The sequence below is a fragment of the Strongylocentrotus purpuratus genome, unplaced genomic scaffold (assembly GCF_000002235.5).
Source record: "Strongylocentrotus purpuratus isolate Spur 01 unplaced genomic scaffold, Spur_5.0 spur5_scaffold_6, whole genome shotgun sequence".
Taxonomy (NCBI): domain Eukaryota; kingdom Metazoa; phylum Echinodermata; class Echinoidea; order Camarodonta; family Strongylocentrotidae; genus Strongylocentrotus; species Strongylocentrotus purpuratus.
Genome location: NW_022145612.1, coordinates 26,937,469 through 26,962,932, shown reverse-complemented (window position 1 = coordinate 26,962,932; position 25,464 = coordinate 26,937,469). Strand labels below are relative to the sequence as shown.

The 25,464-nt window shown below is 37.9% G+C and overlaps 3 non-coding genes across 3 annotated transcripts; all 3 read left to right on the top strand.

Moving 5' to 3' along the window:
• The first annotated feature begins 16,200 nt into the window (after positions 1–16,200).
• Positions 16,201–16,301, top strand: Mir92b (microRNA mir-92b). Its single transcript, NR_036402.1, has one exon. It is a non-coding gene; the product is annotated as a microRNA mir-92b (primary transcript).
• Positions 16,302–17,874: 1,573 nt separating this feature from the next.
• Mir92c (microRNA mir-92c) lies at positions 17,875–17,975 on the top strand. Its single transcript, NR_036403.1, has one exon. It is a non-coding gene; the product is annotated as a microRNA mir-92c (primary transcript).
• A 348-nt stretch (positions 17,976–18,323) lies between these two features.
• Mir92a (microRNA mir-92a) lies at positions 18,324–18,423 on the top strand. Its single transcript, NR_036401.1, has one exon. It is a non-coding gene; the product is annotated as a microRNA mir-92a (primary transcript).
• The last annotated feature ends 7,041 nt before the right edge of the window (positions 18,424–25,464 follow it).

Below are 25,464 nucleotides of genomic sequence, written 5' to 3'. Positions count from 1 at the left end.
ATAAAGAAGTAGGACTGTCTAACAAGTATTTAAGATTGATGGGAGGGAAATCATTGAAGATTTCCTGTATTCATCGGAGCATGCCTCCTTTTCATTCCCATCACGTTATCCACTCACCATTATCACCACATGTTTTATAGTTTAGCACAGGTCTTTTAAAATATAAATGCTACAACCCTGGTAAAAAAAAAATGGCCGTCTATTCTACCTCACAATGAATACCTCTTTTGAACAGGCTTTTGACAATTGATTGTGACCTCATTCGAACAAAATACTGCCCCCAGGACACCATCGTCAGATTAAAGGACGAGACCAACGCGATTGTGTCAATGTAGACGGCCGTTTATTCTTGAAGATGGTGAAAAGTAATGTATTGCATCGCATTTACTATAAACGAAAAGTGAAGTTTGTAATACAGGTTTTCATGAAACTCTGGTAAGGCATATACTATATCTATTATATAGGGGCCTCCGCTATTATCCATCCGTCCATACGCTCTTTAATATTTCTTAATGCTTTCTTTGCTACCGCGAGATTGTCCGAACTTTGTAATTTATGACCATTTTAAAGGGTCTACTGTGATAAGATTATGAGTTCAAAAATCAAACCTTTAAAAGAATTGTGAACTTGTAAAGAAAAACAGACTAAATGTGGGGGTCAAAATGTCAAAGACAAGATCACAAAGTACGTACTTCTAGCCAATCAAAATATCGTATTTCGGAGTTCAAGTTTGACTTCTTGTCAGTATTGCTAACTTTTCGATCAGGGGGGGGGGGGCTGTCTTCCCTGGTAGAATTAAGGGGGTTGATGACCAGAATTTTAAATAAACAACTTACCAAAAAGCCTCTCAAACTCAATGCTAGTCTTGTTCAACTAATTAATATTGTCATCATTCATCATTGCGTACAATGTGCGCATGATGACAAATTGTAATTTCACATGTTACTTTGTTAGTTTCCTTAAAAGGATCGCGAGCAGCCGAGCAACATAATTTGAGTATTGTACTATTCGTAGACCCACCTCCCTGAAAAACCTTGAAGAAACGTAAATAATGCATTGGATTTCGTTTTTCCGTCCTCGCCATGCAGTTTCCATTACTAGAATCGCTTTGGTTCCTAGTTCATGCTGCTGAAGGCGCCATTCTAGGGCTAATTATAACTCGGTTCATGTAACCAAACACGACCTTTGCTTGATTGCATTTCAGTTACTCTTCACTTAATGCATTCTTCAAATAGTTTCTGTTAATTCTCGTATTAACAACGGAAGTGGTTGCTATGGTAACATCGTAATTCCTTTGACAGATTATCTAGTTCATTGGGCATCTCTATGATTAATTGTAAGGGCTATACCCTTATTGTATTCATTTGTTTTTCGTAGTAGGAAGGATCGTTGCTCATCGATGTAGCCGGTACCAAGAAGATAGGAGTTGGTGGTGATTCAAGCGCGCTGCCCACACCCCAAAACTTCTTTTCTAACATAACGGGGATAAGGAATACAAAATCAGTGGTCAAGCAAGTCAAGCACAAGGTGGATGTAAATGTGTGTGTTTGATCACCAAACAAGTTATAGATCTGAGTACCTTTCAATTTCCATAGCCGGGAAGTGTGCCCAGGGCCGTTGTTTGCTGAATGCCCGTGTCAATAGACATAAAGAGCAATCATTATCAGATCCGATAGATTCCATTTGTACGTCTGTCGTCTTGCCAGTAGGCCTATACATGTACATGTAGAATATTTGGCAAGTGGGGTCTCACCGAAATGCTCCAGTAGTCGGGGATGTATGTCATCAACTTTCAAGGATAATTTGGTAGATCTCACCAATACCCTCAATTCATATCTAGAGAGTATGCGTGGGGAAATGCAGTATTATTGTAAAGTTGCCGAATGCCGATGGTAGTTCGAACATTTGAACTCTAGGCATTCATCTACAGATTTGTGGACATCCGATATTCGCCAGATTTAAAACAGGAGGTATATCTTCCACCCCTCCCTCTCCCCCTCCCCCTTCCCCTTCCCCCTCCTCCGTCCCCCTCAAGTTCAGTATGCCATCATCGCGTCTTAGGATAGGTAAACATGAAAGGTGGACCCAAAGACTTGGCGGCCAAGGTTGATCCAAGTTGGGGATATTTATTCAGAATGAAAGGTTACAGAGGTTTTCGTACTTTCAATTGCTCTGAAACATGCGAGGTTACTTTGCAGGAGACATTTTTCAAATTTACGTACATTATTTCTCTCTCTGTTTTCTGATGCTCTTGTTGTTGGTCATGGGACATGTAACCCCATGTTACAACAATTATAAATTCATTCAGTGCTTTCTTTAAGTTTATAAACCCTGTACCACCCCTTTCCTTCGTACGAAATTGTTTTGTCGCTCAACACGTCAAAAGCATTATGTCTGTTCTTTTCTCTGCGAAATATTTTACATAATTTATGCCAAAATATAAATATGTCTTTGAAATATTGTTTTGATTTTTTTTCTCGGATTTATTATTTTTTTAATGTACTTTTTAGATAGATAATTCATATACTTTATATCAATAATAATATCGTACTCTTATGTACAGTATACAAATAAATACGACACTTAACTTTTCCAAAATTGACTATTACTAGAAGTTTAGATGAAAGATGAAATTTTATCCAATCCATTTCCTTTTTTAACCCCAAAAACTTGATTTCCCCATGCCTTTGTCGAGGTTATGACTTGTATCATATTGCGTTGCATGACATTAATTTTCACAAAATATGTTATAAACTTTATAAACGTTATAAACTATAAAGAATTGATACTATTTTCTGAATACTGTTTGATTTGTAAATCGATATTTTATCAAATTTCACATTTTTGTCTCGCCTGCGTAGCAAAAAGCGAGACATAGGCGCCGCTTTTCCGGTGACGGCGACGGCGGCGTCAACATCAAAAACTTAACCTTAGGTTAAGTTTTTGAATTTTTAAGACTGACTTTTTAAAGTATAAGTTCTTAGTCAATGAAACTTTGACTAAAGGGTAATCAAGTATCCCCAATCATGTGAGTAGAATTTCAGATCACAAAGTCAAGGTCAAAGGTCATTTCAGGTCAACAGACTTGGACTATGTTGTAGCATCATCATCGAAAATTTAACCTAAAGTTCAGTTTTGAAATTTTGATATAATTTTAAAAGTATAAGTTCTTAGTCAATGAAACTTGGACTATAGGGTTATCAAGTCTCCTCAATCATGTGAGTAGAATTTCAGGTGACTAAGTTAAGGTCAACAAACTTAGACTTTGTTGTGGCATCAACATCAAGATTTTCAACCGATTTTGATTCTGATTGTTTCATATGATAGGGCTAGAAGGGGGATTTAAAAATTCTACACATAATCGTGAAATCCATTATCTATGCTAATTTATGCAAATTTATTCGAAATCACAAAAATGCTTCTTCTTCATTTCTCAACCGATTTTGATTTGGTTTGCTTTATCTGGTAGAGCTAACTTTGGTACACTTAACTTCTACACCGAATTTCGAAATTGTTCTCCATTAATTATGGTAATTTATGCAAATGTATTCCAAAAATAACAAAAATTGCTTCTTCTCCCTCATTTCTTGACCGATTTTGATTTGGTTTGCCTTATCTGGCCTGGTAGAGCTAGTTTGGAACACTGAACTTCTACACAGAATTTTGAGATTTTACTCCATTGATTAATTATGGTAATTTATGCAAATTTATTCCAAAAATAATTTAAAAATCACAAAAAATGCTTCTTCATATTTCGACCGATTTTGATTTGGTTTGCTTCATATCGTAGAGCTAACTTTGGTACACTAAACTTCTACACAGAATTTTGAGATTTTGCTCCATTGATTATTTATGGTACTTTATGCAAATGAAATGAAATTATATCCCTTCCAGGGCATCAAATTTTTATTTTTTGACCAGTTTAAAAGTGTACCACATAAAATTTACGATATTTGTTGTTGCGAGATGCGGATGAGCGCTACGTCATTGAAGTTCTGGTTTATCATATAGAATTGCGTTATGCAGGCGAGACCGCCGAGAGCGTTTCCCTTGTTCATGATTTAGCTGGAAAATTACAGTATAGATTTTTTAGGGGTGAAATTCAAAATTGATATTATCAATAATTCCATATAAAGAAAACATTTAGTGGATAGTGAGACAATGACATCACAGACTCAAAGGGGGTTGCCAATTTGTCTGGTGATTTCAAAGTTGATCATGTCATCTATCCGATTTTGCTCAAACTCTGATTTTCTGCTTCTATATTGAAAGTAATTTAGTTTTGGAGTGGACTTCCCTTTAATCTCTATAAAAGAAGATTTGAAGCGGTAGGTTGACAACACTTCCCCCCCCCCCCAAAAAAAAAAAAAAAAAAAAAATCCTCATCTTCTCATCCTCCTTTTTATGTATCGGCGAAATGTGTAATCCTATTTTCATACTTTCCTAAGTCAGTCCCAACTTTACATGTACATGTATTTGCAGTACTTTTGTTTAAAGATATTGCAACTGAAGTTCACGATTACCGCACTGAGACGAAGCAGATGTGTAAAGAGTTTCTCTGGTCTGAACTTTAAACTACTCATATGATGTGAACGTGACCTCTGCGATGGTACCCTTTCATCATTGAAGCCCTCCCTGTATCCTGGGTAATACACAGCAACAAGTGGTATAGCGAGGCAGGAGGAGTCCATCTCCACTCAACTCAGACTCCACTAGTGTAGTGGTAAAGATTCTCTTGCAAGATGCATGTCGCGATGTCGGTATACTTCATTCCATTTGACAATGTCTTTGAGTGGATAAACAAAGGTGAAATATGTCGAAATCTCCTTTAGAATTGTCGAGTGAATATGCCTCGGTTTCTATTATGTATCAACAGATTACATGGAAGATGAACATTGAAGACTTTCAATGAAATTGAGGATTATGTTTGGCAACGATCGTCTTGCGTGATCCACCTTTTTATGGGTAAGAAAATCATTCTTAAATATATTCAATTGTCCATAAAACTGAAATGCAAGTGCACCGTGGCGAAGAAAAATAGTTGTTAACTTATTTTTTCTTCAGGCGATTTTCAATCGTGCACATAGCCTAGGGGATACATGGAAGATGCCAAGAATGATGGAAACTCGCATCTCCCTGATGATACAATTGGGAGTGATAAAGAGTTGAGATGTTTTCAGCTTGATCTGCGTGTGTATTGCCTATTGGTTCTAATCTATTTTGACGATGTGCTTAGTTATAGATAAAGGCTTATCGAGATCTACTTTGGAAAGTTTGGAAACTTTGGGTACTCTTTTTGAATGAGTGCTAGATAAATATTCATTTAAATATTGATGCAAACAGACTTACGGAATACCTTGGCCAGAGAAAATGGCAAATAATCATTCAAATCTTATGTTAGTTGTGAGCAAGTATAACGTGCATTTTTCTTCCTTTTCAGTTATTATTAATGGACGGGAAGGAAGACGGCGCGGTCTTCATTTGTGAATTGTACGTGCATGTGAATGTAATGTAATGATGGGTCTACTTTATGATCGTAATACATATTATATGTTGCTGAAAAATCAACATTTGACAATTAAAATTGTGTTACACATCAGAATCTGTACGTCCACCTGCCAACCTGCCACCGAATAGTACTTAGGGAAGTATATAATACCAAGTAATCTCTTTGTCAAAGGTCAAGGGCGGATACTGACCTAGGTGACCTCAACATGGGTGGGAAGTGACCTCAACATATTTGTATAATACTAAAGGGATCCCTCGGGCAAAAATAGGGGGACAAACCAGTGTAAGTAACAATCGAGAAGCGGATACACCCTCGTGCGAGCGCTGAGGTTACGTTCATTTTATTTCTGAACATTTAATTCATTTCAAGTAATCTATATCAAATTTAATTATGATTCACGATACTGGAAATACAGCTTAATTATTTTCTTCTTCTTCGGCGATGATGCATCAAGATTTTGATTAGGATTTCCCTTTTTGACAAATCAAAGACATGTGTGTACCCGTTATTAATTTGGGACACAGTAATACGTTTTATGTATTATATTATATTACTGCTGAAATTCCTAAAGCCTTCGTGAATAATTGGTAACTCAAGATGGCAAAAAGGCTGGCTGAAGTGACAGGTGGGATGCATATGTTTGTGTCCCGGATTAATAACTGATACTCCCTTGATTTCATGCGAAGATTAAAAAAAATGTATTTAATATTATTTACTGGAAGAAATATGCTAATGGGACCAGTTATTTGGCTTTATCAAGACTTGGAGTCACTTAACAAGTTTGACAATTTGCAGCATTCTGTGATGTAACAGTTTTCCACATTATACTCACGATACATTTACAGTAACACTCGCACTGCGTTAAAAATGCCCACATTTTGTGACGAGAAACCAAAGAGAAAGGGCCGATAAAAGAAAGCACACTCGTCCGTTGGCGTAAGTCTCGAGACGGTGTCTTCACTTTTCGATTGTTCGATACTTGGGACGATTTGTACAGGGAGCATTCAATCATCGTTCACATTTGGGCTAATGGACCTCACATACGTGTTGAATATTTAATGAATTACCTATTCAAGTACCTACACTCCGTAATTTTAATAGTCGAGAAGAATAGTGAGTGGCCCCGACCACCATGATATTTTTTGTTGTTGGGGGGGGGGGGGCATTCCATTCAGGCATTCAGTGTTTGGGTATTACTGATAAAAATCCATTTCAGACACTTTGGACATTTCTTATGTAACGGAGGGAGGAAAGATAGGACAGATCGAGCGGAAGATGAAAGACTGAATAGAGTCTTTAGTGAAGGACCCAAGGTTAAAGGTATTACGAAGTTTAGGTATGGGGTCATGGATTTGGTTCAAATGAACATATTTGGAAGCATATGCGACCCTACAATATTCGGTGATCGTTGTCGCGGTTGAAATCGAGTCTAAAGTTATGAAATTGTAAATAATAAACTCTTTATGTTGTATAGCTCCCTCTCAAGGTCAAGATATTAATAAAGCTATAAAACAATGTTTCTTGACAAAAATCGACCGAATTACTATTCTCTTTTGAAAATTATATATCACAACCACATATTCTGAGATTTTCATGGTCGCAGCTACCATTGCACGGCCGTAGGCGCTAATTGAAATTTATCAACATTTACCGGGAGCACCGGTAATTTTTTTAATTCATTTTTTCTCGAAAGCAGAAGTGCTTTAGGGGCTAAATTTCCAATGTTATAATACATCCACAGGGGCATCCAAATATATAAAAAATTGTGATATTCACTATCCACCCAATTTTCAAAATTTCCCAAAACTTTGTATTACCTTTAATCGAAATGCGAAGTGTAATGTTAATTGTTGAATGGTCGCAAAAGTGTATTTGTAGTTACATCAAACTTTGATGCGAAGTTCTTTCTTTACTGTTATCTTATATCTCTGGGAAAAAAACAATTTCTTCTGTTCGATCGCCCTGATTTCATGAATGAACACCGATAATGTATACAGAAATCTAGACAGAACTTGGGAATGCCCACTCCACATGTGGTACCGTGATTTTCTTCTGACCTTTCGTGACCTTAGCCGATTCCCATGGCGATTTCTGTGGAGACGAATCTTTGCCTGACGGAGGCATGTAAGCATCCGCTCTCGCTGCGTTTTGACTAGGTTTTACTTATCAAGTTTGTTGTCACTTTGTACATTCCTCATCTTCGTCCAGTTAATATTTGTTAAAAGCCAAGAAAAATCTTACAGTATAACTATACGACATATTCCTCCATTATCACGGTCGCATATTTGGGAATTTGCGACTGGAGAACTAAACTACGTTCACCGCTGATTGCCAGCCACCGCCCCCTCCTATCCCTTTAGGTGGTGATTTTTCCTCATCTGACTTTCGGGCCCAAACTTCAGAGAACTTGACTCGTTATGCAGGCCTACAGAGTAGACTAGCAAACAATAAGTCCATTCAGATGCTCGCGGGTAGTCTGTCAGGCCAGACTCTATTCTGTCACTTAGATAAGAATGCAACAGTTGAATATAGCCTAGAAGCCATTAATAAAATAAATTAACTTCTTTCACTTCCTTTCCACTTCAAGTAATTTGGAAGTTAGCCTTTCATCTCAGGGATACTTCAGCTGGAACTTATTCTTGATTCAGACGCTTAGATAGAGATGTTTGCAGCTGCCGTGCAGTTAGCTTGTACAATTCGGCATTGCACTCATCTCGGTCTGAACGACTGGATCGCACTCTACGCATACATTCCTCGTCTTGGCCACCTTTTGACCCTGGATTATCGTCTCTCCCTCTCTTCGTATGACAGTCGTAAACCCAGCTAGCTGAGTGTTGCTTAGCACTGAACATGACACGGGAAAAACAAACTCTACTTTTGTAAACGGAGATGGAAAGCTGTATTCATTTGAAATGTAAAACTATAGACCAACCACATAGAAAATCAGATGAGGTTAATGAAAAATGGTGTCCTAACAACAGTCACAAACCACTTATTTTCTTTCTTTAATCCGCCTACACCGATCATACTCATCTATGTCTATGTGAAGAATGTTCAATGTGCAAAGTGTGTTCTACAAATTCTGGTTCATAATTTTGGGAGAATTGGTAACTTTCCTCTTGTGATATACATTTGTAGATAAATTATTATTTTCGTTATTATTAAGTAGGAGTATTATAATAAAAGTATTATTATATCATAATTAGTAGTATTATATAGATTACTTAATTTTGTTTTATAAATCTACCCTAAATGAAAGCAAGGTGTTCTATTTTACAGATATAACAGAGGCCAAAGCGTGAACATGAATCCAGTTAGGAAAATTGATCTTTTGCGAATGCCGTGATAATACTATAGGTTGGATTTTTTCCGTAGCCTGCATATCATCACAGGTAAAGTAACTACATGTACTTGTTCACGTTTGAACGAAAGTCAATCATTTCATAAAAATTGTGAATTTCCCCAAAATGTGCCTCAAACCAGTATTTTGGTCAAAATGCAGTGTATCCATACGCTAGCAAGGAGCCATGCGCATGCACGGACCATGGTTCTTATCCATTTCGATCCAAATAATTACCCTGGGATATATCGACATAGATTTCTGAACTTACAATAGAACAACCACATTAGATCAGGGGAATTTATTTTGTTTTCTGAGGCCTCTGATCCGAATCACCACGAAAGCCAATTTCTGTATTACCTCTTTTGGCTGAAATCGGAGGAGGGGTTATAACTTTATATGTAGGCTAATAAAAATAAAAAAATAAACTTTAAATGTAGGCATATGCGTTTTTCATGCTAAATGCCACAGATATTTGACTTTCAATATCACGGTTCTGATAGTTGGACATACATAAAATAAAATTTCTTTTCAATGTGAATTTCTCATAATTGTGTTAGTTGAAATATTGGAGGTTGGTTGGAATAATGCGTTATGTCACTTCATTTATATATCCTAGGCCTTCTGAAAAAACAGTCATTTGAGAATATAATATTTTGCGGCCTGTGCAAAGTTTCTCTGTTTATATTTTGAAATCAATACATGTACTTGAATAGTCCTACTACTCCTCTTTCAAGTTCATGTTGAATAAGCCAGTTTCGTAATGTAACCAAATTTAATGCATACGTCTTTGTGAAGTGCCTCAATACAAATTATTTCATTCACCTGATAAGAATAATAGTATTTCAATAGTCAGAATGCAACTGCATATATTAAGTGTTGCTAGGTAGGTCAAGCCATAATGTTTGTCCAACCTGGCAACAACTTAATATATGCAGTTGCATTCTGACTATTGAAATACTATTATTCTTATCAGGTGAATGAAATAATTTGTATTGAGGCACTTCACAAAGACGTATGCATTAAATTTGGTTACATTACGAAACTGGCTTATTGAATTTCTTTATTGTCATGCACAAAATAAAGTGAAGGCATAAATGTTATAGTATACTTCATTATTATTATTATTATTATTTATTTATTTATTTATTATTTAATTTTTATGGGGGGGGGGGCTGATTTGACACTTGCAAGTACATCTACGAGAGCCCAGCGGTGGAAGAACTTCCTGTAGAACATCTGGCAGTAGGCTTTTCATTATAATGTGTCATCTGTGCATACCAATAGGATTAGTTTGTTTGACCACGGATTTATAGTAGGTCCAACTCGCTGGTATGACCATGGACCGTGTGATTTAAAAAAATATTGCCCCCTCATATCCGGTGTTTAATCTGCACACTGCTGACTTGACATTATGTAATCACGCATAGTCGTAACTTTTCCCCTCCACCTTTGTTTTAAAGAAACCGAATGTGCTAATTAATAAAGAGTTAATAAGGCAGCAATTGTTTGGCGATGTGACCTGACGACCCAACCGTTCTTCCATTTCAAGGAACTGTCGTGCTCTTATTCGAGGCCATTAGTTGTAGAAAGATATGTAAAGCATTCCAATTTGTATGCATTCATTATGAATGCGTTTGCCGCTTCCACAAGTGGGGGTGGATCCTGGCGCGAAGTCTTCGTGCACGTATTCTCATATTCTATCCACGCCCAGTGTTTTTTTGTGAATAGTTTGTATGAACAACCATTTGTGTTGTAGGTCCATGGAACAACTAAAGAGTATGAAAAGGGTATCCTGTGAATGGAGGGCAAGCCAGATCCCATGCAGAGGAGTGAGAGCACAATCCCCGAAAACGGCTTCTCCACTGATGAAAGAATTCATCCCAGGTGCCATTGTGATGAATACAGCTTTTATTTCGCGGGTTTTTGTTCGGAACTGGTCAGCTGTGATGGAATGTAGGACTTGGGCCATTGAACCTTCGCTTGGGCGAATCGATTTACTTTCGAGGGGTCTTTGCTTTTTATCTTGCGCAGTGAATAAGTTTGATACCTTAATTCCCTTAATTATGGTGACATTTTCATAGTTATTCTATCATTACAAATGTTATTAAAAATATCGATGTATGTAGACGTGTGTTGTCATTCTGTTATCTGCAATAATTGTGTTCTTTATCAAACACGCAGGTCTCCCACCCCTCTTCCTAACTTCCTCCATTTACTGAGAGTTCCATTCAAGTCGTTATCGTAGCCCAAGCGAGCTTGGAGTCTAGTGTGTTTGCTGACTGTGAGGTGCATTCACATGTATACGTACGTGCGTGTGTACTATTGACTTCACATGCACTTGTGCTGAAGTCCTCATCAAAGTTCTACCACTTTCAAAGAGTTTCGCGTGATTATTACGTGACGATATGGAAGTCGCGAAAGAATGTATCAAATGCTCAGGACGTCGCATTTACGAGGACTTTGATGCCGAAGTGAACTTCGACAGAACAAGATTGTTAGTCCAACCTACGACGCAACGTGTAGGCGGTGCTTTCGCATATGCGATTGTAATTCAACCACATAAACCACCCAACGTTTCCTCCTCCGGTTCAACTCGCTCATTCACCCACATGCTGTGATTTCCTGTTGAAACGACTCCAATCACCGCGACATGTCACTAGACGGTGGTGGTGGTGCTACACTGGTAGATGGTAAGCCGAAGAATTGGACTTCCCCGAGTTCCATACATTGTGTGAGTATTGTGCGGTTCTTTAATTTAAAATCTCTCTTGAATTGTACGCATAATTCGTATTTAGATATGCTTTACATAACATGGTCATTTGTGTACACCTGTTTACTTTTGCTATCCGATCCCACTCATGCATGTTTTAACTTATTGACTATGTTGACAAGTCAAGCGCTTGTCGCAAAACTATAACGAATTGATATACGATACACGTGCACTGTCATGCATATGAAGAGTTGTAAATGTCATATATTTTCGATTATCTATTTTGTGTCATGATCTTATAAACTTCCGACTTCCGTGTATTCATAATGCTCGTAATTTGTTTTGTTGTAAAAATGTAATTATTGACTTAGCCATTCATGTCACGGCGACCGGTACTGGCATGTCAGATGTACATTATGTAAGTTAGAGCACGTTTCACTAATGTAAACGAAATTTGAATTTTACATTTTTGACAATGGAAGAGATCACTAATTGTATTTTGATAGTGAGTAACAGACAGTTCATGTCCGAATGCAATCAACTTTAACCTATGTGCAAATAACAAGAAAGAGGCTTCTTTTCGAGAAAGTTAGTGTCCTGACAGCATTAATTCAACAAGTGCCGTGAATGCGAACGAGAGGTGCTACCACGTGGGGCCTGAATATATCCGGTCTTGATTCATTCAGCTTCAGGGAGGTGAAACGGTCAACTCGCCTCCCTGGTTCATTACATGCGAGCGGTAGGTTGATTTTGGTGACCACCCTCTCGATGTGCTCATGAGGAGCAACCATTGTTACATTCCCTTGTAGTTGTAGAGCCTTTGTCCGTCTGGTCAGGCCAGGGATAGGAATCATGGGATTATGTTACTCTCTGGCAGGTCCACGATTAATAAGATAGTGCGACTGGCGCCAATTCTTCATGGAGATTCTATTCCCATTCAGGAGGTCTATTCATGCTAAAATTGTGAAGCTCGTTGAAATAAAGCATCAATATTTCAGTTAATAATAATTGATTCAGTTTAGTTTATTATAGTCAATCCTGTCTTATAAACCAACTCCCTGTACAGGCCAGTCTCTCATAATATCTTGAATCTTTAATGAAAGGAAAATAAGTCTTGACCCACGGACTCTTTAGTAAGTCCTCTGGTCAATAGTGGCAACTTTTTGTTCTTCTGTTTTCCAAAGATGACCTTCATAGACGATTTTCTCAGTCCTAGTCTATCCTTTCAACAAATTTATTTCATCACAATTTTATTTTCAAACGCCCTCCTGCCCTCTCTACCAATTAGCTTTATTTCTAAACCACTGAATACATAGAATAGCAGTGTAGCACCCTGTTTTCACGAAGTGACGGTAGTGAGAAAAATCGTCACGCAAAGTGAATGCAATTTTTGTTCACTACCGTCACTTCGTGAAAACAGCGACGAAAAGTTGTAGGCTATATTACTTTTAATAATTGTGATAAAACTGAAATGATCAATCGATCATTACAAAATAAAGAAGAGCTGAATGCAAGGGAAGGCGTTAAATCAATATGTTTTGGGTGCTCCCGATCCCCTTTACAATTTTCATGAAATGTATCAGAAACCTGGCATTATTGATCTACATGCATATTTTGTGTGATTCGGAGCGTTGATAACTGTATTCGTTTAATGTAGTTTGCATGATGTATGTGAAGAGGGATAATTAGTAGAAACCCTTCGACTGAGTCTCTTGTCGTTGATTAATGAAATCTCCAGTTTTCGCTTGAAGAGTGCGTCTCCGACTTCAGCCATTGAAGAGTACACACTCGTAATTGATTGTGATTGTCCGTAGGATTGGTGGGAAGCACACAATCATGACAATGGATAATAGGGCATTTTAGCTCCCGAGCTCTCAACTCTTCACAATACTCCCAACTTTCCTCTATTCAGATGTGGATTATATAGATCCACAGTCCCGTCTCCAGAGGAGAGGACGCAGCGAACACACAATACATCTTTGAATTTAGTTAGAAATACCCCAGCCCTGATATTGAATAGAAGAATTATGTTCCCATGTTGAGGTGGTATACCGCAGATGAAGAATATCTGACGATTTATGAACCTTTGTGTTTTTAATCATGCCCCACCCCCTCTAGAAATACATGAAATTAATGGGATTGGAGTTGTCGGTAATGGGTATATAGAATGTTAATGAACTGTGTTGCATCGTAAAAATATTAATCAAAACGAAATACGAACTTATACAGGCTGGAATATTTTCATAATTGTATGCAGGAGAGCTTGTCAAGTTATTTAGGTGAGCCTTGTTTTCTAAGAACGAATAGATGAAACTCATTTTTGATTTTGTGTTTCACATTTTGTGCGTTTATTTTAAAAGATACTTTGGTGGGTGGGCAATCGAATTTATGTCTGTCGTTCAGTTTATTTCCCCTGTCCTGTACATCATGTACATGTAGTCTTCCACCCGTTATAAAACTGTATGCCGTACCTGTTATCCTTGCTCGTACATGTTATGTTAGACTGTTACTAGTATTGGGCTATACATGCCTAAATTATATGGCGCCTATCGGCGTACCTCGGCTTTTTCAGAACGGACTTTGATCCTAAATACTGCTTTGATCCTTTGCCCTACTTGTCAGGGTCGAATGAAGTTGATGGGCCGTGGTGCACTGCGCTTGTGAGGCATCCATACTGCACTGATTTTGTGTGGCGTCCATACTTATGCACTTAGACAGCGCCGGGGACGCTTTTCTTTTCTTTGTTGGGATGGGGTGGGGGGGGGTGTATTGCTATGTTATTCATGTTTAGGAATACTTGTAAACCTTGTTTCATTAACAATTTGTTTGCAACACTTCTGAAAAAATGGAAGATAACAGGAGATAATTAACGTAGGATTAGTATGCGTTATATTCGCCAACTTTGCTTTAGCTCATTAGGTGAAAAACCGTGAAATAACGAGAACGTATACGAAGCCACATTCATCATTCCCTAACCCTTATGTTTCCATGTCCGCCGCCATGAGCGGTTTCAATCATGTAAATACGTCGATTTTTGTATGCAAGATTATTCGTTTCTGTTTTTGCAGAGTTAGTGTAATACGCAGTCAATGAGATGTCCTAGTTTCGGTTTTCAAATAGGCGCACACAACCTTCCTCATTTGGGCGAGCTGTTTAGATACTTCCGAGATAAAAAGCAAGATACCGGTTTTGATTAAAAGTAGGAGTAATTCATCATAATCGCTATTAGAATCAGCTGGGTACGGGGACAAGCCATAAGTGTTATACCAATATTTAATTACGCATTAGTTCTTCCATTTGTATTTATCTCTTCATAAGTGAATAAATACGCGGTACTGCGACTGTGCGAGAGTGAAGAATAACCGCAATTGATTTATTTTCTTTCAAAACGATATTGCCTTTTTTTCTTCATTATCCGACTTTATTCGATAAAGGAATAGAATTATTGATTGAATGCTCTACATGCAACTGTCCTCTGCTTGCTATTTAGGATATAATTGCATCGGCCTTTGTTGAAAACTTGGTATTTCATACTGAGGTATAAAGAGCAATAGAAGTTGAGGTAGAGGTCTCCGGTTCCCCCGTTGCAAGCATGGTTGGGAATGGGAGTGGTATAGCCTGGTCGCTACTGCGATGAACCCAAGATGCCTGTGGGCTGCACTCTGACCTCGACAGTTTCGGAAGTATTACCCATAGTGCTTTGCACCGTGGGAACTGGGAGAAATGGGGAGCCTGTGTGCCTCCGACGAATGTCGCGAGTCACCGCCGTGGTAATACTTACATCATAAGATGTGTGTGCAGTATTCACCGCTATTGCAAGTTTGCCGGAAATTAGATAAATTATTGAATTACTTAAATGTGCCTTTATGATAATGTGAATGTTAGACAAGCAATAATAAGCTCTTAGCAATAGTAGCTGTAGAAAGAAGAACTTTTCTACTACACATGGTTTACATTTGCAAACAATAAAATAGGAGATGTAGATTATGTCGCAATCGTTTGTATTATTTCTCAACTTGTATTCTTTTGCATTTATGATAGGTGACCAGGGGAAAGCCAGCTGTAAATTTGGGTTGACCTGTCACCCTCTGGAGACAGATGACAAGTTATGGGCCGGACGTTTCCAAGGCAACGCCCACAATGGTATGCGGAAACCTTATCGACAGCCATTTTCCCCTGTCTGTAGGATAGACTCACATTGACAGTCGTTTGTGCTCTTTCTTAACTTGTGCATGAGAGCTGATACATACTACAAGCTATTATTTTTAAGAGCGATCCCAAATCTCCAAACAATGTTACTTGTTATTGTGAGAGCCAAACAAAATTAATGTTCCAGATTTTATCTCGTACCCACCCTACTTCGTAAATGTACTTCATATAATATAAATGTAACTTATATAGCACTAACTCCATTCCGTGGAGTTCTCAAGGCGCATGTAGAAATAATTGAAAAATAAACAGAAGCGTTTTTTTTTAAAATGATATCGGGTAAATGGTTACCGACTACGTTTAAAAATATGGCAAACATTTGCGTAGGGGGTAGTGGCAGCGGTGGGATGTAAATTACCAGCTGAAAGAACGATTTTACCCGAGTTGACCTCTCAGTGTCTAAGGTCAGTTTATCAAGGTCATCACCATGGTGATTGATGGTCAAGTCGGACCGAGCGCAATGTTGTTCCTCTATTGAGGTTTTTCGAATATTGCACTTGTCCCGGCCTGCTCATCAACACCAAAATCATCGGCAGCAACGTAAGGGCATTCTTATTTAGAGAAGTAAAAATAGGAATGGTATTTAAGCCGAGAAAGGTGTGAAACAGTATTGTAAATTATGAATTTATAATATAATCAGCGAAGTGGTAGTCACCTTTGTTCTTTTTGTTATGTAACGTGAACATAGTAGACTATAGTGATAGTTAATAGCTAATGCTGCATGAGCATTTCTTAATGAAAATCAATTTGAATGAGTCACGAAGTACAGAGTGTTTCATTTTGGCAATCGGGGTTATTCTCTCATCGTGATCATCTATTATTGTTTGGGCTAGTTTCGTTTCTTGTAGTATTTAGATTATTGGATTAGGAATAATTTGCAATTAAGTTGCGAGAGGCGTGGGTGGATCGTCGTCCTATTCCTAAGAGAAGGCATCCTGTAGTAGATATAACCTTCGCCAAGTGTTTAGCAGTACGCGTAGTTGATATGAGTCACCGTTTCTATCTATCTCTGAATGATAGGTACATTCCTTGCAGGCTTCTGTATGCCTGCTGTGGTTTAGATGTTTACTATCCCGTATCTTATCAAGGAATCTCCTGATAAAGGTGTGCATACCACCAGCTATTCCTTGGCGTTACAGTGTAAACAGTACTGCGTTTATTGCCCGCAGTTTACAGCCCTTCCTATGTACTCGCTTGCATGGCATAGCTGTGTAAACTTCTTCACTACGCATTGGAGAATAAGAATGGGAGCTTTGTTCTTTCACTTCTTTAATATGATTGAATACGTATAATTATCACTCACTCTAGGTTCATTAGATTAAAATATGCCTGGTTATTTCAATCGCAAGTTTGGAGTCGCCTATCTATTGTGTATATAGTTCAGATTGATATCAATCGCAAATAAGTTGCGATTAATACCAACTCTCTGTTAGGCAGGGCCCTGGTTTAGAACAGTGAACAATGAATGCTTGTCGATCTGAAATTGTGATGTTTCTTAAAAATAATATTTAAATATAAAGCATTAATTTCGAAATAATCCATTGCTTGTTATAATATCATGGACCAACTCGGGTAGTATATCCACCGGCATTCTTGAATGTGATGGCTATACTAATAGAATCTGGATCAATGCATTTCCAATACTAGTGATACATTATGCCGCACTGCGTGTGTCTCTCTTTCGCTCAACTGCGGTTTGAATTCCAGCTCTAACACAATGGGTATGGCCACCGTCTTATTCATGTTGACCATCGGAGCGGCTTAAAATGTGAACAATGTAAAGCTTTAACCGAGGAAGTCTTTTGTATGGAGGGTGGATGAGTGGGGGTTCGTGAGGCCTTCAAGGTATTTGTTCCTCTAGAATCAATCTGATCACTGAATAAGCATTGTGAATACTTAATCAAGTGTGACAGGGCCTTGTACACCAAGTTAGAAAGCGAAGGACTACAGTATCAACATTGCTTGTAGTAATGACTACTTTACAATGCTCCATGTTACACTACGGCGACCAAGTTGATGGGCCGTGGGTTCTACAACAGCTTTTGGAGAGAAGTGGTTGAGTTCAGAAAGAAACAGCCTTTTTTTCTTCTCTCTCCATCATCAGTAGAGGGCAGCAAGCTGGTCGTGAGGAGTTGCAATTTGTCCACATGATAATAATCATCATATTGCACTCGTCCCGGCCTGCCTGCTTGCCCTCAATCTCAGGACCAACGAAAGTGAATCGTTTCACCCTATCTGCATAATTTTAATCCATCTTCATGTGAAAGTACTGCTGCTGTGGACCACGATCTCCCTGCAGGAACTAGTGGATTTCGGCGGCCGGGGACATTCAGGTATAGATCTGGCACTATCGTAATAGACTATTTTCGTTATGTGATCAAATTCAAAGCGAAATAATTAAAAGTTTGCAATTCACACAGGGACTAATAAGACACAAAATTATGTGCACTAAATTGTATTACACTTCTCCTACTTGTCTTCCTCCACAGCTCTCCGGAGATGTAGGCTTGCAGGGAAAGGATGTGACTTGACTTCGAGACGAGCTTTTGTCAACGAATCTTGTCTTGTAGGTCGTGACTCGTGCCCAATATTCAGTGTTACTGCACATCAATATTGCACTTGTCCCGGCCTACTGGATAGGTTCTAATCTCCGACATCATTTTTCGCTCCTCATCATGCATGTCTCATTTAGATGTAAAAGAAAAAGTCGTCATGAGACCGACGGCGTCCCATCTTATCGTCGAATTCATCGTTATACAACCGGGTTTTCGAAAGACATCTCTAGGGGTGCCGCGAGAGAAATTGATCCAATTTGAAATAAACGTCAATTCTGTGGAGAAAGAATATCAGGAACCGCTGTGTATTGTCATGATGAAATTACAATTTAAAGACGAAGTGTCTCTTTCTTTGCTCGCTCACAACATTTAGAAACGAGAACATTCTGGTTAACGAGATGCCGAATATTCTTTTTTTGTAAGGGTACCCGAACAATTTTGTTGGTATTCGTGTTTTAGGCGGCGCGGTGCCCCGCATACACAATGTTATATCTTTTCTAATGTTTTGATTACAAAATTAACATTTTTACCACACTCAAAATTTTCCTGCTCGCAACTTTTGTTATCCAAATATGTTCTTATACTTGTGTAATAGTAATGATAAACCATTCTTATATAGCGCATATCACAAAGATAAATTTAATGCACTTAACATGTACGACAGCGATGCAAAATGCATCTTCTGTAAACAAATTAGGGGATGGTAGTCAAGGTAGATGGTGAATATTCCGCGCCGACGAAGTACATGCATTCTCTTTACTATAACGTTAATGATGCTGAAGTGTTTAAATTAATCAACGTTTGAGTAGACCGACGTCGTAGCTGTGATCATTAACCAAATCGTGCTGGTCAGGATGCTTGCAGTGCTGTGGCTTGCTCGTCTTATGACGAGCAAAACTAAAGCTTTCTTAGTATTGCACTCGTCCCGGCCAGTAGGGTATCTGGTATAAAACATCTTAGGCGGCATTGGTGAAGGAACTATTTTTCTAAGGCCAATTGTCACCATGTATTAAATTCATGAACTCCACTTCATCCCGGAATGAACGGACAAGGAGAAAATAACAAGGTTAGTATAATGCGATGGTATGTAAGCTTAACTTATTGAAAAGGTCGTCGTTAAAAGTAATTTTTGATCAATCAAAATATTCTTAGGATAGACTATACCGAATGTTAGAATAATTGTTTGATGCAAACTTGTATGAGAAGAAAATAAATCCTAGTTATGCATCACCGACAAGACGGAACGACCAAATAAATCAATTTATCCCTACGGCAAAAAATTAAGTCGATTTGGATATCCCTGATATCACGTGATATAATTATGTCCAAATACATGTAAGAGTGTCAGTAGATTTCAATTATATGTTGGTGGTCTGCTGCATGATGTCTTGATGAACAATTCAGAGTCATGAGCTCATTTCCATCGAAACAAAAATTTCATCTCAGAACTAGAATAGGGCATGGATAAAGAAATAGTAATAGCTATTAAATTCGTATGCATTCTTCTCGAATAAAAGTTGCTCTTACCATGGACCTATGCTCTTACTATTTTTCCAGATATATTAATGAGGATGCACTTAAGTATACCAAAGGTTCTTCAAAAGAGTATACATCCATACTTTTGTTAAAAACATTAGTTGCTCAAATGCACGTTTTTGGACCAGTTGCCTTGTTTTTTCAAACATGTCGGCCCGAATTCACAAAGCAAGGTTTGAGCTCAAACCTCCTTTTGTTTCGCCAAACCTCCTTTTGTTCTTTACAAACCAGGTTTGTAAAAAACGCGTAAAACGCGTCATATGACGTACGAAAACCAAGGTTTGTCGACAAACCTTTGTGATTTCGGGCCTGTGTGTATGATAGTATCTCGGTAGATTTAATTAGACTTTCGTGAAGTGATTTCGAAAAGGCTCGCCTCGTCTAAAGAGATTGATGATAAATGAGAAAAAAGAATGTGTTGCAATATTCTTCTAAAAACAAAATACACTTTGCCAAAAAAGTTTCTGATAGGCAATTGTCGAAATGCGAAGTGTATACATTACTTGTTGTTAGGGTAGGGAAAGTCATAATGGTTGTCCGGCCAGGCCTCTCGCCAAGAAACTAAAAAGGCGTGGCGCGACTCGAGGGAAATTTGACCCCCCCCCCCCCCCCCCCCCCCCAAAAAAAGGAAAAATTTGAGAAAAAAAAGTATTACAAGTACTTTACTGTATTATATTCCGGGTCATTGTCATATTTACCCTTGCACTAAATAATCTAAATTATCAATGTTTTAGTAGTCTATGTTGGAATTTGTGAAATTTGTTATCCAATGTTACGAAGGAAAACAAATGAGAATGATCCTAGTTGTTTGGATTTTTGTTCGGGCTAGACCAAGTCATGTATTTAAAGCTGTTATTATTTTCCTTATATTAAAAACAATATTGCATTTTCTTATTTTCACAAAAATAGCAGTACTCAATATTAGTACTCAATTATTATTTGTAATTTGCTGGAAATCGTTCTTGTAAAATGAGAAATTCACGAGTTTGAGTAGGATTTCAAATAGGGCAGTTCATTCATGACTTGCGAACCCCCTCTGAGGATTTTTTTTTATTTTTAAAAAAATGTTTAAGAAGGCGTGGCCGCAATTTGTTTGCGAACTTGTCCCGACGTAACAATAAGTAATGTATGCATTGATTTTTAAAAATTGATAATGGCCAAAATCAAACCGTTTGAACCTTTGCGCAGCATAAAACGTACGACCATTCGACAAGGGTCTCAAAATCAGGCTATTACTAAAATGATTGCAATCACTTAACCCTTACTGTACTGGGCTATTTCGAGCACTCTCTGACTGGGGGGGGGGGGGGGGCCTGGGAGGCCCCCCCCCCCCCTATGATCTCGGCCGTTGAAGGTCCGATGAACGCGAAAATTTGCATGTTTGTAGATATTTACGTAAGGAACAAGATGGTATAATTAGTTTTTTCCTAATATGCAAATTTTTGTCGTTATTGCCTAATTAATTATGCAAAATGCTAATTTTATGCATTTTACAGAAAACTCTACATATTTGTCCGTAGACTTGTGAAGAATCTTGAAAATGTATTGAATAAATGTTTCCTTCATCTCAAATTCATAAGGTTTCATTATTTTTATGATATTTGAAAATGCATAGGTTAATTTGCATAAATTATGAATATGCATTCATGAATATCAAAATCTGGAAATATATATAGGGAACTATAACTATAATCACTACAAAAATTGTCAGACTCCCCTTTTTGAATGTTGAAACCTTTGGTTGAAACTCATTATTCATATAAAAAACTTCTTTTCTTACACAAAACAGTTATTTGATGTAATTAATAATGATAATTTATGCAAATTTGATGCGATTTTCAACTATTTATTTTCTTATGTATTTTATTGTTTTTTTATTTCTTATTATATCTATTGTTTTATTTCTAATGTATTCTTTTGTTTTGAAATACATCAAGTTACTTTGAGAAACATATAAAAGCAATTTGATATCAATTCATATCTTCAAATTTCTGCTTGTACATGAATATATGCAATTATAGCACTTTTTTGATGACATGCGCATACTAATTGTTATGTAACACCTTACGGGTATATCCGATTTCGACGAAAATGGTATCAAAATGTGCGTAAGATTTGGGGGGAAAAAGTCATGAAACGACAATTCAAAATTCTGAGCGGTTGCGGCGCGATCTCCGAAAATGTCGAGGGGGGGGGGGGCCTCCCAGGCCCCCCCCCCCCCCCCAGTACAGTAAGGGTTAAGCCGATTCGATAACTAATACTCGTTATTTTCCCTTTAAACGACATTTACAAGCTATCGTTTTGGTTTTGACGGAAGTTTCAATTTAGTGTTGTCTTTCGAATGCCGTTGGAATTTAACCTTTCAATTTTTTTGGCCTGCAAATGGGACATAAATATGGCCGGTTAATCCCGAGTTCTCATGGTAGACCCTGACTCGCTTCCTCATCTTCCGAGATGGGTTGGAGGTGGACCAATATATTGATTTGTTTCATTCCGTTTTTTCCCCCGTCAATCTTTTGTACTAGTACTACTTCTTTTTCTTTCTGGTCCCTTAGGAAGACCAAATGCACTATTCTAATGCAAATGCAGCTGACAATGTGCTACCACTGGCGTACCTATTGGGGGGGGGGGCAGGGGGCAGAGTGCCCCCCCCCCCCCCCCTGACGGGCTCCAGGGGGGGGGGAAGAAAAAGGGGAAAGAAAAGAAAGGAAAGGAAAGAAAAAGAAAAAAGGAAAAAAAGAGAAAAAGGAAAAAAAGGAAAGAAAAAGGAAGAAGAAGAGAAAAGGAAGAAAAAGGGAAAAGAAAAGGAAAGGAATAAAAACGGGGAAATTTTTAAAAAAAAGACCATGGCCGTACGCACCAGGGGGGGGGGGGGGCAGTTGACCCCAGATATTTTTAAAACGTACAGTTTTTTTCCTGAAAATGTAGTGTAGGCCTATACCAAATCCAGTTCGGTCGCTCGAACTCCCTTCACTCATTTTGCTTTTGAGATTCTCCCCCACCAGAAAAATATCCCGCATACGGCCCTGAAAAATTAAAACAAATGAAAATAGGAAAATAATTATAAGTGATATAACAAATTCGAAACTCTTCGCTGGCGGGAACTGCTTGCTAGCCTATTTTGTATTAAATGTTTTCACTTGCTCGTCCCCCTGAAAAAAGAAAAGGATTAGTATTGCCTAGAATACAATTGTGCCTGCCCCGACGGGCCCCGACCTGCAACCATGGCAACAATAACACACAATATATGTACCAAATGTTACTAAAAGAGACTAATTCATTTTTCTCGCTCGCTACACTCGCTCGCGAATAAAATGAATAGACATTGCTTTGGAAACAATTGTGCCCACCCTTGACCTGCAACAATATCATTAAAAATGGAATAGTTTTTTCGCCCTCTCGCCAAAAAGGAATTGAATCGCGTTAAACGCGATTGCGTCCATCCTGACCTGCACCAATAAAAACAAGTTTATTTATTAATTTCTATTAAAGAGAATTTTTTTTTTTTTGCTTGCTCGCTATGCTCGCTCGCCAAAATGGAATTGACACCGCTAACGTGCCCGCCCCAACCTGCAACAACCAGTTAATAATTATGTTCCAAACGTTATTCAAAGAAGTTTTGGTGTGCTCGTGCTCGCCAAAACGGAATTAACATCACCTTAGACATGATTGTGTAAGCCCTGCCCTGCAACAAAAAAATCTGAAATTTATGAACCAATTATCATTACAAAAATTTTGCTCGCTCGCCAAAATAGAAATAACACCGCTTTTAATAATCACGTTCCTGACATGGGACAATGAACCCAAGTTTATATACCATATTTTCCCTATAAAAGAGAAGTTTGTTTTTTTTGCTCGCTCGCTACGCTCGCTCGCCAAAATAGAAATAACACCGCTTTTAATAATCACGTCCCTGACATGGAACAATGAACCCAAGTTTATATACCATTATTTTCCCTATAAAAGAGAAGTGATTTTTTTTTGCTCGCTCGCTACGATCGCTCGCCAAAATAGAAATACCACCGCTTTTAATAATCACGTCCCTGACATGGAACAATGAACCCAAGTTTTATGTACCATATTTTCCCTATAAAAGAGAAGTGATTTTTTTTTTCGCTCGCTACGCTCGCTAGCTCGTGGAATTATGTGCCCACCACTAACCTGCTACAATATCATTAAAAAGAGAAATGTAGGGGGTTGCCTGCCCGCCAAAATGGGATTGACATTGCCTTAAACACGATTGTGCCCGTCCCCTACCTGCAACAATGAAACAAATTTTATATAGCAATTCATTGAGAGAAAGATGTATTTTCGCTCGCTAGCTAAAATGGGTATAAAATCACCCTAAAACTACAATATTGTTCCCGCGCCCTGCATGGGACAATTGAACCAAGTTTAAGTGGCAATTAAAAAAGAAGTGATTTTTTTCTTGCTCACTACACTCGTTTGCAAAAAAAAATGAAATTAACTTCGCTAACAAGTGAATGTTCCCACCCCCAACTTGCAACAATACCAGTTTATATACCAAACGTTACTTAAACATTTTTTTTGCTCGCTCGCTCGCCAAAAGTGAAAATTAGCATCGCCCTTTTTGTTTGTTTCGGTCGCTTGCCCCCCCTGACGGAGTACCCCAGGTACGCCACTGTGTGCTACCCAGCCGTCTGTTTCTGCTTTTGTTTATTTCGTTGTACATTGTTGCTTGTCATGTTTTTCTTACTTATGTTAACTGTATAATGTGTATATTCATTATTTTATTTTCATTATACTTTCTTTTTCTATGACGGAATTAAAAAAAAAAAACACTGGATCCGGAAGAGAGCAATCTTCTTTAATTCAATTCTTTTGTCAATTATTTCAGACGATTAAAAGGAATAATACATGTCTGTTCCGTGTAATTTTATGAAGTCCTGAACATTCATGATAGGTTGGGGTTTCAAAGAAATTTGACGATTATATTTTAAATCTTTAGTTTACCGTTCGCCCAACTGCCACGTTCTCTGGAACTTTGTACAGGCTATAGGAGATGACGTGGCTAGATTTTTAGTGCCAGCGGTTCGAATTTCTCTAGGCTTTAACATTTGAATGAAAAGGCAACACGTGAGCCAATTAGAATTTCGGTAGTGAACTTTGTTCACTTTACACGTGTATAAATCACTGTTACAGGGAGTAAATAAATTACTACATTTGTATATAAAAGACTAGAAGAATAGAAGACACTATTCCGGAAAATCCAATCCTAATTGCATCTCGATGACCCAGACAACTTTTTCGAATATGGAAACGTAGATGGGGTACTTTCAAACGTCGTCCTGAGCATGATGCACTTCCGAATCGATTTCTGGTCAACAAGATGGAATTATTTACACAAATCATCATTCGTTTCGTTTTGAATAGTCCAAAATAGCGTATGTTATTCCTGTAAAAAGAAAGAGGAGACGTTTCGTCAAATGATTTTGCTTGTTTGATGTGGAATCGCTGTAATAATCTAGTCAAAATTTTAGTTATGTTATTCAAGTTTGGAAGAAATATTGTTTGGAATAAAGTTAACTGATTAAAAGTAAGCTTGAGTTCTGGTCATGATAGAAAATAAATTCACACAGAA